Here is a 14,675-nt window from a genome sequence, read left to right as displayed (position 1 = left end):
CAGCAAACTCTCTCCAGAAGTTCAGTGAGGATCTCTGAATGATCCAATGTTGACCTAAATGACTAATGATAATAAATACAATCCACCTGTGTGTAATCAAGTCTCCGTATAAATGCACCTGCACTGTGATAGTCTCAGAGGTCCGTTAAAAGCGCAGAGAGCATCATGAAGAACAAGGAACACACCAGGCAGGTCCGAGATACTGTTGTGAAGAAGTTTAAAGCCGGATTTGGATTCAAAAAGATTTCCCAAGCTTTAAACATCCCAAGGAGCACTGTGCAAGCGATAATATTGAAATGGAAGGAGTATCAGACCACTGCAAATCTACCAAGACCTGGCCGTCCCTCTAAACTTTCAGCTCATACAAGGAGAAGACTGATCAGAGATGCAGCCAAGAGGCCCATGATCACTCTGGATGAACTGCAGAGATCTACAGCTGAGGTGGGAGACTCTGTCCATAGGACAACAATCAGTCGTATATTGCACAAATCTGGCCTTTATGGAAGAGTGACAAGAAGAAAGCCATTTCTTAAAGATATCCATAAAAAGTGTCGGTTAAAGTTTGCCACAAGCCACCTGGGAGACACACCAAACATGTGGAAGAAGGTGCTCTGGTCAGATGAAACCAAAATTGAACTTTTTGGCAACAATGCAAAACGTTATGTTTGGCGTAAAAGCAACACAGCTGAACACACCATCCCCACTGTCAAACATGGTGGTGGTGGCAGCATCATGGTTTGGGCCTGCTTTTCTTTAGCAGGGACAGGGAAGATGGTTAAAATTGATGGGAAGATGGATGGAGCCAAATACAGGACCATTCTGGAAGAAAACCTGATGGAGTCTGCAAAAGACCTGAGACTGGGACGGAGATTTGTCTTCCAACAAGACAATGATCCAAAACATAAAGCAAAATCTACAATGGAATGGTTCAAAAATAAACATATCCAGGTGTTAGAATGGCCAAGTCAAAGTCCAGACCTGAATCCAATCGAGAATCTGTGGAAAGAACTGAAAACTGCTGTTCACAAATGCTCTCCATCCAACCTCACTGAGCTCGAGCTGTTTTGCAAGGAGGAAGGGGAAAAAATGTCAGTCTCTCGATGTGCAAAACTGATAGAGACATACCCCAAGCGACTTACAGCTGTAATCGCAGCAAAAGGTGGCGCTACAAAGTATTAACTTAAGGGGGCTGAATAATTTTGCACGCCCAATTTTTCAGTTTTTGATTTGTTAAAAAAGTTTGAAATATCCAATAAATGTCGTTCCACTTCATGATTGTGTCCCACTTGTTGTTGATTCTTCACAAAAAAATACAGTTTTATATCTTTATGTTTGAAGCCTGAAATGTGGCAAAAGGTCGCAAAGTTCAAGGGGGCCGAATACTTTCGCAAGGCACTGTATATATACTAATTCAATTGCTCAGAGAAAGAGATTTGAATAATTAATACAAAAAAATTCTAAAAGATACCTGTTTTCAATACTCTGCAAGACTGTGAGGATAATGGCACTGTGCCTTTTTCCAAAATGTTTTATGAGATTGGAGAACACATTGGGGTGATCTAAGACCATTCCTCCATACAGAATCTTAAGATCCTTGATATCCTTTGTCTGCACTTATGGACGACCCTCTTCAATTCAAACCACAGGTTTTCAATGGGGTTCAAGTCATTGGCACTTGGATTGGAAACTTTGCTATGTTCAGATGACATGTAAAGAGAGCTCTTTGGCCATGCAAATAAGTGGTAGGTTTGGCGTCAAAAGAAAGATGTTTATGACGAAAAGAACACCAAACCTACTATAAAATAAGGTGGTGGATATTTCATGTTATGGCTTTATAGGTCAACCATAAACCTGGTTGCCTCTTCCAGGAGGCAGAAACTTGGCTGCAAATAGATCTACCAGCAAGACAATAACCCCAAACACACATCAAAATCCTAAAATAAATGGTTAATTGACCAATGCCTTGAACCCCCTACGGGCCCTGGTCAAAAGTAGTGCACTATGTAGGGAATAGGGTGCCATTTGAGATGCAGACAGGGTCTAAATTACATGCAGCATGTCGCACTTCACGCCTCTCTGTGTCATCTTTCCTTTTCACAGACAATGAATAAATCATGTGCTGATGAAGGCTGCTACTGCTGGGTGAGGAGTTCCTCTGATATTGAGGACTTTGAAGATTATATTTCAGAGGGGCTCTGAGGAAAGAGATGTCATACACCAGACATAAAAAACATACAAAACTTCTCCAAGTCAACTGATGTTTTTTGGATTGTGATAAGGAAAGAAGCATTAAAGCCATTTTGGACATTTCTGTAAAAACATGCATGAAGAAATCAAATGAAGGGCTAAAATGTCATTAATCATGTTGTCCCAGCCAGGGACCATGACCTGACCTGGAAATATTATTGGTTTTCTTGAACTATAACTATATTGTTAGAAACTTGCATGAATTTCAATGACTGATGTATGCTACAGGACTTGCTGCTGTCTATAGTACACAGGTTTTAAGTTGTGTATTTACCTCATTTGGCCAAGTGATGGCGCCATTGTGTTGTCTCAAGGGGTGTTGCATCAACCTTGTGTAAAGCATTCACATCCCATGGTATTACCACAGGTTTCAATACCTCACCTTGTAAGGATAACAGCACTAAGCCTTTTTTTTCAGATGTTTCATGAGATTGGAGAACACATTGGGAGGGATCTTCAGGTTTAGAAAGGTAAGTGTCATCATGCCTGTGTCCATCTCTGACCATGGTGTACTGGTATCCAAGTGTCTCTCTGATGCAAAACGCAAGAAGTCAAACTTCATAGACAAGAAGGGTGGCTGCTTTGTTGAATTAGCAAAGAAAGTTGTGACCAAGCAAGTGTAGCATATTATCTATGCTATACTCTCCAGGTGCCAGCACTTCATTCGTTACACTGTAATCAGTTGTGCTCCAGAATAATTCCCCTATTCATTTAATTATTAATTTGCTAAATTATTGCACAACACAAAATGTTCTCGGTCAAGAGAGAGTGTGCCGAAAAACAACAACCAAAAACTGTCAACACATGTCAACAGCTGTGCTGCTGTTTGTTATAATTATATTTTATTTCAATCTATGCAGAGCAGCCTGCTCTCAACTCATACAGAAGAGTGTACATTGTGAGCTCACTGAAAAACTCAAATGAATGAGTCATTGTGGTTAGGGGTACCAATGATGGTTAATTTAAGCAATAAGGCACGGGGGGGTGTGGTATATAGTCAATATACCACTGCTAAGGGCTGTTCGTATACACGACGCAACGCGGAGTGCTTGGATATGGTCTGACATACCACGGCTTTTAGCCAATCAGCATTCAGGGCTCGAACAACCAAGTCTATTATTGAAAATAATTCTGTAGTTCAACTCACACTAACAATTATATATCTACAGTATATACAGTCAGTTCCATACAATTTATTAGAGAAATACATTTTATTTAACAAGTAATATTTTTTTCTCTCTAAAAGATAGGGGTCAAAATAATTGGCACCTCTGGTTTCAATACCTCACCTTGTAAGGATAACAGCACTAAGCCTTTTTCTCAAATGTTTCATGAGATTGAAGAACACATTGGGAGGGATCTTGACCATTCCTCCATACAGAATCTTTCCAGATCCTTGATATCCTTCGTCTGGGCTTATGGACTGCCCTCTTCAATTCAAATCACTGGGGTTTAAGTCCGGAGTCCGGAGACAAAATATCAATTAACCATTTATTAACCATTTATTTTTGGATTTTGATACTTATTTTCCACCATAATTTGCAAATATATTTGTTAAAAATCCTACAATATGATTTTCTGGATTTTTTTTCTCATTTTGTCTGTCATAGTTGAAGTGTACCTATGATGAAAATTACAGGCCTCTCTCATCTTTTTAAGTGGGAGAACTTGCACAATTGGTGGCTGACTAAATACTTTTTTGTCCCACTGTATATACAAAATAATAATAATAAAGCTCAGCATTTGTGTTACTTAATTTATTGACTTTTTTTGCTCATCTTTATCAAGGGTGCCAATAGTTTTGAATCTAACTGTATATGCGCCATTTAGCATTTATCCTAATCAATTTACAGTGTGCATACATTTTACATATGGTCAGTCCAGGGAAATGAACCCACTATCCAAGTGCTAAGCTCTACCAACTGAGCTACAGAAGAACGAATAATTCAGTTGCTTACGTAAGCAGACAGCTAGAGATTCATGATTTGTATAGACAAATCTATTAATTCAATTATGTTCTTCAGTTTTGATAAAATCATCATGATAAGTACACGTGCTATTCTGTCTGTCTGTGCTCCTGTTTTTTCTTTTCATACTCAAGGGTTTTTCAAAGCGTGCACAAATTGATCAACTTCAGGTTATTTTTGCGCACTCATCCAAAGACAGGCAAGATTGTCTGTGTCTGTCTGTCATTTTGTCAAAAATCATTGAAAGCATTTCTCAAGGTCATGTTAACACAACTTTTACATTTCTGTATGTTATCAAATGCTGCATCTCAATTCCTTCTACTCTAACTCTTTGAAGTTCATGAAAAGTACAAGAAACATTTTGATGAAAACATGCCTTCAGACAATACAAAGTATTCTATCTCCATAGAAACAGTACCTATAGCCCCGTCTATGGTATTTTACACTTGCCCATGAGGGCCAATCTCTACCCTTAACCTTGTTCTGAACACCTCCAAAACAAAGGTCATGTGGTTTGGTAAGAAGAATGCCCCTCTCCCCACAGGCGTGATTACTACCTCTGAGGGTTTAGAGCTTGTGGTAGTCATTTCATACAAGTACTTGGGAGTGTGGCTAGACCGTACACTGTCCTTCTCTCAGTTAAATCTAGACTTGGATTACTCTATTGTAATCACTCCTCTTTCACCTCAACTGCCAAACTAACCCTGATTCAGATGACCATCCTACCCATCCTAGATTACAGAGATGTAATCGGTAGGTAAGGGTGCTCTCGAGCGGCAAGATGTTCCTTACCATTCGGCCATCAGATCTGCCACCAATGCTCTTTATAGGACACATCACTGAACTCTATACTCCTCTGTAAACTGGTCATCTCTGAAATACCCATCGCAAGACCCACTGGTTGATGCTTATTTATAAAACCCTATTAGGTCCCTGCGATACAGTTGAAGTCGGAAGTTTACATAGATATGTAAGATAATGATTTGTGGGTTTGTCTAATATACTTGATAATTAATGTAACTTTGTGTGTAGTCCGTCGGCATAAAATGTATATGGCATTTTTCGTATACGGTTGAATAAGGGATTAGCTACCCTTTGTTTTTCCTAATCCTTCGCGGCATAGCTTTCAGCTGATCGACCAATTGTGGGTCTAGGATTAAGGGACTACACTGGGTTACTCTGTTGCCTTGGAGGTGTGAAATGTTTTTTTTTCTTTCTTTGCTTTGTTACCTTCGAGGTCATGTGCTTTGTGCCTATAATCTACTGCAAAACAGTGGGGGTGAATGTAGCAGTGTGATGTTGTTCCCCTAGATTATGCACCAAGTTGCACACAAGGACCAATTCAAATAGGCCAGGTCAAGAGGGGATGTTAATAATTTGATAATAATAATAATAATTCAGTGTATTTTTTTATTTAATTACAGCTGCATAGCTAATGTTTTTCTTTGGTGTACAAACACTTTTTCATATCAATATTGTACATACGTGATTGTAAAAGTTTTGTATATTTTGGTTTGGTCCATCGTGGGTTATCTGTATTTCCATACCCCCTTATTGTTCTCTTTTGCCTGACCTTCAGCTAGCAAGGTATGTTGTCCTTGGCTCCGAAATTGTTTTATATAAAACCGTGGTAATGTTACACAATGTACTGTTATGCTACCATATGTTTGTTACAATGTGGATAATATAAAGATTTATGTTAACAAGTTTCACAAAGCTCGCTAACTAGGGTATCTATTGTAACTTTTGAGCACTTGGGATAGTGTTTGAGTGAGTGTCCATGTGCTTGCGCAGGTGCCTGAGAGCTAGGACTGCTCCAAGGGTAAACATAATGTGTGTTGTCTCTTCGTGTGCAGGTATGTCTTTTACTTTGTCTGAATTATGTTCTGTATCATTTTGCTTGTATTGTATGGTGTGCTGTTGTGCATTGAATGTGTGCACGCAGCACCTGTTATTTCCTTTTGGCGCTCTCTTTTGCCTGACCTTCGGCTAGCAAGGTGCCTGAGAGCTAGGACTGCGCCAAGGGTTAACATAATGTGTGTTGTCTCTTCGTGTGCAGGGCAAATAAAAATAATTCAACTAGCAGACCTTCAGTTGTGGCAGCGTCCTAATTAAAAGTATACAACGCAGAACGAACCACGCTACACACTGAGATATCTACTGCAGCCCTCATCCTCCACAAACAACACCTGTTGTCCCCATTGTCCCCAAAGCACACACGTCCCTGGGTCGCTCATATTTTCAGTTCACTGCATCTAGCGACAGGGACGATCTGCAACAAACACTCAAACTGGACAGTTTTATCTCAATCTCTTCATTTAAAGACTCAATCATGGACACTCTTACTGACAGTTGTGTTTGCTTTGCGTGATGTATTCTTGCCCTTTGTGCTGTTGTCTGTGCCCAATAATGTTTGTACCCTGTTTTGTGCTGCTACCATGTTGTGCTGCAACTATGTTGTGTTGCTACCATGTTGTTGTCATTTGTGTTACTAACATGCTGTGTTGTCATGTGTTGCTGCCATTTTATGTTGTTGTCTTAGGTCTCTCTTTATGTACAGTCGTGGCCAAAAGTTTTGAGAATGACACAAATATTAATTTTCACAAAGTCTGCTGCCTCAGATTGTATGATGGCAATTTGCATATACTCCAGAATGTTATGAAGAGTGATCAGACAATATTGTAATTAATTGCAAAGTCCCTCTTTGCCATGCAAATGAACTGAATCCCCAAAATATATTTCCACTGCATTTCAGCCCTGCCACAAAAGGACCAGCTGACATCATGTCAGTGATTCTCTCGTTAACACAGGTGTGAGTGTTGACGAGGACAAGGCTGGAGATCACTCTGTCATGCTGATTGAGTTCGAATAACAGACTGGAAGCTTCAAAAGGAGGGTGGTGCTTGGAATCATTGTTCTTCCTCTGTCAACCATGGTTACCTGCAAGGAAACACGTGCCGTCATCAATGCTTTGCACAAAAAGGGCTTCACAGGCAAGAATATTGCTGCCAGTAAGATTGCACCTAAATTAACCATTTGTCGGATCATCAAGAACTTCAAGGAGAGTGGTTGAATTGTTGTGAAGAAGGCTTCAGGGCGCCCAAGAAAGTCCAGCAAGCGCCAGGACCATCTCCTAAAGTTGATTCAGCTGGGGGATCGGGGCACCACCAGTACAGAGCTTACTCAGGAATGGCAGCAGGCAGGTTTGAATGCATCTGCACGCACAGTGAGGTGAAGACCTTTGGAGGATGGCCTGGTGTCAAGAAGAATCTAGAAGAAAAAGAAACGCACACCTATTTAGGCGAGGTGCTGGCTAGCGGAGTAGAAAACTTGAAAATAAAAGAGAGCCGCACACTCTAGGAGCTCAGATGCAAAAGTGTAATTACCAACGTTTCGACAGCCAAGCTGTCTTCATCAGGGTATAAGGGTATTATACCCTGATGAAGACAGCTTGGCTGTCGAAACGTTGGTAATTACATTTTTGCCTCTGAGCTCCTAGAGTGTCCGGCTCTCTTTTATTTTCTGGTGTCAAGAAGGACATCAAAGAAGCCAATTCTCTCCAAGAAAAACATCAATGACAGACTGATATTCTGCAAAAGGTACAGGGATTGGACTGCTGAGGACTGGGGTAAAGTCATTCTCTGATGAATCCCCTTTCCGATTGTTTGGGGCATCCGGAAAAAAGCTTGTCCGGAGAAGACAAGGTGAGCGCTACCATCAGTCCTGTGTCATGCCAACAGTAAAGCATCCTGAGACCATTCATGTTTGGGGTTGCTTCTCAGCCAAGGGAGTGGGCTCACTCACAATTTTGCCTAATAACACAGCCATGAATAAAGAATGGTACCAACACATCCTCCGAGAGCAACTTCTCCCAACCATCCAGGAACAGTTTGGTGAAAAACAATGCCTTTTCCAGCATGATGGAGCACCATGCCATAAGGCAAAAGTGATAACTAAGTAGCTCGGGGAACAAAACATCAATATTTTGGGTCCATGGCCAGGAAACTCCCCAGACCTTAATCCCATTGAGAACTTGTGGTCAATCCTCAAGAGGTGGGTGGACAAACAAAAACCCACAAATTCTGACAAACTCCAAGCATTGATTATGCAAGAATGGGCTGCCGTCAGACAGGATGTGGCCCAGAAGTTAATTGACAGCATGCCAGGGCGGATTGCAGAGGTCTTGAAAAAGAAGTGTCAACGCTGCAAATATTGACTCTTTGCATCAGCTTCCTGTAATTGTGAATAAAAGCTTCAGTATTCCATAGTAACATCTGACAAAAAATATCTAAAGACACTGAAGCAGCAAACTTTGTGGAAATTAATATTTGTGTCATTCTCAAAACTTTTGGCCACGACTGTAGTGTTGTGTTGTCTTTCTTGTCGTGATGTGTTTTGCCCTATATTTTTATTTAATTAATTTTTATTTTTAATCCCAGCCCTCATCCCTGCAGGAGGCCTTTTGCCTTTTGGTAGGCCATTATTGTAAAGAATCATTTGTTCTTAAGTTGCCTAGTTAAATACAGGTTAAATAATAATAATAAAATAATTGGATTCTCTGTGTGTTGATCTTTGGACCCCAGCCTTCCCTATTAACTTTCTTCAGCCATGTGGTGAATGACTGGAGTGTGAAAGATGAAAGGGGAGCGGGCCAGAGCAGGTAACTCAAACAGCCTGGACAGGAGAGGACAGGGAGAGAAAGAGAGAGGAAGGGAAGCAGAGAGGGAGGAAGAATAAGAGAGAAGAGGGAGAGGGATAAAAAGAGTGTGAAGGAGGTGAATGAAAGGCTGATGAAATGACAGGAGAGGCTCACAGTGACCTGGGTGTGTGAGGGGATTTTACTTCAGGTTCTAAAACATTTTAGGCTCTCTATGTGTAACAAGGTTAACGTGTTTTGCTTGACCCGCTCAGTTTTCCACCACAAACACCAGAAAATGGCCAAAAATAGTAGAACCAGCTGACTTGCTTTTACACTATGATTTAACTATTGGATGTTAAAGAGTTCCCTCTATCCCTATCTCTCCGTAGCCCTCTGTGACTCTGTCTCCTCCCCTCTCTCTTTCTCCGCTTCATTTCGTTTTATTTTTGGTTCTCCGCCAGCTGTAAGGAGCTGTGTGGCTGTGATAGGAGCATCTCGCCACGGTGGTGATGCTAATTCAATGGGGGAGAACTGGGAAGTGATTTTTGGAAGAGAGGAAGGAATGATGCATTGGTGTATTAGGGGAGGTTTCAGGGAGAGAAGGCTGGGGGATTACGATGGGGTGGGAGTAGTCAGAGACTTGATCAGGAGGACTCCCATCTGCCAGCGGTCCTACACTAACCCTGTTCCTGGATGATAAGGAAATACTTGCTTTCTGTGGAACAAAAAAATGACATATCTTTCAAAAGTCTAGCTGTCAAAGAGTGGAAAAACAGTTTGAAGTGCGTTGTTCTTGAGGAGAGAGAGGAAACCCTAAGGAATTAAAAAGATGTGAAACTGCTTATCAGCTTCTTATCAGCTTCTTATCTAAGGGTTTACTGAGGAACTGTAAATAATAAAGGCTATACTTATTAATAATGTACTTTGAACTTTGGCGAAAAGCTCGGCACACGCATACTCAGGCTTTTTCCATCTACTTAACATTGCAAAAATCAGAAACTTTCTGTCCAATAATGATGCAGAAAAATTCATCCATGGTTTTGTCACTTCTAGGTTAGACTACTGCAATGCTCTATTTCCGGCTACCCGGATAAGGCACTAAATAAACTTCAGTTAGTGCTAAACACGGCTGCTAGAATCTTGACAAGAATCACATTTTTTAATCATATTACTACAGTGCTAGCCTCTCTACACTGGCTTCCTGTCAAGGCAAGGGATGATTTCAAGGTTTTACTGCTAACCTACAAAGCATGACATGGGCTTGCTCCTACCTATCTCTCTGATTTGGTCCTGCCGTACATACCTACACGTACGCTACAGTCACAAGACGAAGGCCTCCTAACTGTCCCTAGAATTTCTAAGCAAACAGCTGGAGGTAGGGCTTTCTCCTATAGAGCTCCATTTTTATGGAATGGTCTGCCTACCCATGTGAGAGACGCAGACTTGGTCTCAACCTTTAAGACTTTATCGAAGACTCATCTCTTCAGTAGGTTCTATGTTTGAGTGTAGTCTGGCCCAAGAGTGTGAAGGTGAACGGAAAGGCACTGGAGCAACGAACCGCCCTTGCTGTCTCTGCCTGGCCGGTTCCCCTCTCTCCACTGGGATTCTCTGCCTCTAACACTATTACAGGGGCTGAGTCACTGGCTTGGGTTGTGCCGTGGCGGAGATCTTTGTGGGCTATACTCGGCCTTGTCTCAGGATGGTAAGTTGGTGGTTAAAGATATCCCTCTAGTGGTGTGGGTGCTGTGCTTTGGCAAAGTGGGTGGGGTTATATCCTGCCTGTTTGGCCATATCCCGGGGTATCGTCGAATGGGGCCACAGTGTCTCCCTACCTCTCCTGTCTCAGCCTCCTGTCACGACTGCTGTCGATGCCTCTCTTGTTCGGGCGGTGCTCGGCAGTCGACGTCACTGGTCTTCTAGCCATCATTGATCCATTTTTCATTTTCCATTGGTTTTGTCTTGTCTTCCTACACAACTGGTTTCAATCCCATTCATTACATGTTATGTATTTAACCCTCTGTTTCCCCGCATGTCCCTGTCAGAGATGGTTTGTTTGTATATTCGTGTATTATGTATTGGTGCGCGACTGGTTCTTGTACCCACTTTTATTTTATCTTGTGTTTTTGATTATGGAGTTTTGTCAAGCCTATTAAAGACTCCATTTATACCAAGTTCGATTCTCCTGCGCCTGACTTCCCTGCCACCTACACACACGACATTACACCTCCAGTATTTATGCTGCAGCAGTTTGTGTTGGGGGGATCGAGTCAGTCTGTTATATCTGGAGTATTTCTCCTGTCTTATCCGGTGTCCCGTGTGAATTTAAGTATGCTCTCTCTCTCTAATTCTCTCTTTCTTTCTTTCTCTCACTCAGAGGACCTGAGCCGTAGGATCATGCCTCAGGACTACCTGGCCCGATGACTCCGTGCTGTCCCCAGTCCACCTGACCGTGCTGCTGCTCCAGTTTCAACTGTTCTGCCTGCGGCTATGAAACCCTGACCTGTTCACCGGACGAGCTACCTCTCCCAGACCTGCTGTTTTCAACTCTCTAGAGACAGCAGGAGCGGTAGAGATACTCTTAATGATCGGCTATGAAAAGCCAACTGACATTTACTCCTGAGGTGCTGACTTGCTGCACCCTCGACAACTACTGTGATTATTATTATTTGACCATGCTGGTCATTTATGAACATTTGATCATCTTGGCCATGTTCTGTTATAATCTCCACCTGGCACAGCCAGAAGAGGACTGGCCACCCCTCATAGCCTGGTTCCTCTCCTGGTTTCTTCCTAGGTTCTGGCCTTTCTAGGTAGTTTTTCCTAGCCACCATGCTTCTACACCTGCATTGCTTGCTGTTCGGGGTTTTAGGCTGGGTTTCTGTACAGCACTTTGAGATATCAGCTAATGTAAGAAGGGCTTTATAAATAAATTTGATTTGATTTGATGTGTAGCTTCACCATTGTTTCTGTGTACGTATGGTGCCTTGGCACTGTAATTTAAATCAATGCTCTGTCCCCCTGTTACCATTAATTTCTTCCTTATTTCAGCATAGTTTCTGTCTACCTTACTTTTACTTCTAATATAGTTTCACCATAATTTCCACAGTATGTACCTACAGGGCAAAGGCACTGTATACTAAAGCAATGCTCTTCTCCGCAGTTACCGTGTTAATTACCATTCATTTCTTTCTAATGTCATCATAGTTTCCGTGTACCTTACTGTTAGTTTCTTTAGATTTTCTCAGATAGATTAACACCACAATAACAAGTCATTTTGTTTGTTATCTCCATAGCTAATACTTTCTACATAGCACAAGAAACATTCATAATATACTCCGTTAATATAATGGCAATTCACAACACTTGAATAAAAGGATTGTACAGTACATACACTGAGCAAAAATATTAAGCACAACATGTAAAGTGTTGGTTTCATGTTTCATGAGCTGAAATATCAGCCTATTTCTCACACAATTTGGGCACACATTTGTTTACATCCCTGTTAGTGAGCATCTGTCCGTTGCCAAGATAATCCATCCACCTGGTGTGGCATATCAAGAAGCTGATTAAACAGCATGATCATTACACAGGTGCACTTTGTGCTGAGGACAATAAAAGACCTCTCTAAAAAGTGCAGTGTTGTCACACAACACAATGCCACAGATGTCTTACGTTTTGAGGGAGTGTGCAATTGACTGCAGGAATGTCCACCAGAGCTGTTGCCAGAAAAAGTCATGTTCATTTTTCTACCATAAGCCGCCTCCAACGTCGAGAATGGTGTGTAGAATTTGGTGTCTAGAATTTGGTGTGTAGAATTTGGGGTGTAGGCTATGATAGACAGTCTCTCCTGGACAATTTGGCCGACTACAATTTTATTTACTTTTTTTTATCGCCAATTACTGGCTAACGAAAACCCTGGCACATTTTCCAATCAGAGTTGTGTTTCCATCAAATTGACGGAATTGCGGAAAAGAGTCTGTGCATAAATACATACTGCAAATATATAAAAATGAACTTTTGCAGTTATATTCCCATGCACCAAATAAAAAATACATGTTAAATAGGTTTCCATCACATTTTAAACTCCAGGCCTACTGATGTTCCGTAGGTATAGCGAATGTGCCAACTCTGGTATTGGCACGTGCGCTCGAGCCAACAGCTCGTAGTGCGGGTAGAAACTCCTGCAAGCGGTTAGACAATTGAAAATTATGGACAGTAAAGAAAACTTTAAGCTCGTCTCTCAATTAAAAAAAACGTGTCAATACTTTGCCTCTTGTTAACCAGCGCACTTCTGTATTTTGTAAACGCATTACATGGTTGATGCCCATATCATTGCATGGTGCAGAAAATACACGAGAGTTCAGGGGCCTTGCTGTGTGTAGAAAAATTTACTTATGGTAGAAAAATTAACATGACTTTTTCTGGCAACAGCTCTGGTGGACATTCCTGCAGTCAATTGCACACTCCCTCAAAGTTAACCATTTTCATTGTAGTGTCCAAAACGTCTTTCAAGCTGTCAGGCATTCCCTTGGCAGCAAGAGCCTCTCGGTGGATGCTGCAGTGTACCCAAGTGGCTCGGGAGCAACTGCTTGCACGCTCATTAACGCTCCACTATGTCTCCCTGTCATGGCTTTTGCGCCATCAGTACAGATACCAACATGAGCAGCAGCTACGTTTGGCTACATACGGACCATTAGTGGAATTTCCGCGAAAGGTTAATGTGATTGGATGCTAATTATTTGACTAGGCTACCTGTATTTGACATTGTGCTGTTATTTCGCTGAACACTAGATGGTTTAATTTTATTTTTGGCAGTGAAACAAGGCTACTTAGGAGAGAAAAACCTCCCCCAAATGTGTAGCCCCAACTGTTTGAGAATGTGAAGAATCACATTTTTATTTGGCGTACCCCAGACGGCATACCCCAGTTTGGGAATACCTGGCCTAATGGACCAACTTGAAAAAAGTCAGCTCCTGCACTTCTTTCATCCCAAGTCAAGCACCCTTTTAAGTAAGTTACAACAGTGGCCAACTAGGATACTGTGCCTTTTTTAAATCTATTAAACCTTTATTTAACTAGGGAAGTCAGTTAAGAACAAATTCTTATTTTCAATGATAGCCTAGGAACAGTGGGTATTGGCATTCTACCCCTGTTCAGGGGTAGAATTACAGATTTGCACCTTGTCAACCCTGGGATTTGAACTTGGGATTTGACCTTGTGGTTACTAGTCCAACTCTCTAACCACTAGGCTACCCTGCCACCTATTGAAGTGGCCTGCCATAAAAACAATGGAGAAAATACATAGCATAACATTTTAACATGGAAATAGCTGTTCTATCATTCAGCCCACAGTAGCAGCCAATGTGTGGTGTTCAATATAGGCCTACATTCCATGAGATTTTAGAAAAAAAACATTAACCTTTTTATTCACTTGTACTTCCTTCAAGGCGGTGACTGAAAATATTGTGTTATTTGATGCAAGAAACCCTTTACAAAATAAAATAAATGATTATTCCCATACCATAATACAGAGAATCAGACAAATGATGCTACCTTCTACCTATAGACACTGTTCCAGTACATGACACACTGAGGTCACGTACAGATGCGCATGACTCTTGGCTGCCGTAAGAAAGCCATTGCTGTCTGTGCCCATTCAACAAAATGTACGTTTGTATTACTTATAAACAATGATGATTTGATTCTTGCTTGAACAGTCGCTGAGATTATATTTGGTTGTGATTTTTGCTAAACAACTATTTTGGATGCACCACTTGTTAGCTAGAATGCTAATGCTCATTGACATAGGCTGTAGCAAAAGC

This window comes from Oncorhynchus mykiss, chromosome 3 (assembly GCF_013265735.2).
Source record: "Oncorhynchus mykiss isolate Arlee chromosome 3, USDA_OmykA_1.1, whole genome shotgun sequence".
Classification (NCBI taxonomy): Eukaryota; Metazoa; Chordata; class Actinopteri; order Salmoniformes; family Salmonidae; genus Oncorhynchus; species Oncorhynchus mykiss.
This window is presented reverse-complemented; position numbering follows the sequence as displayed.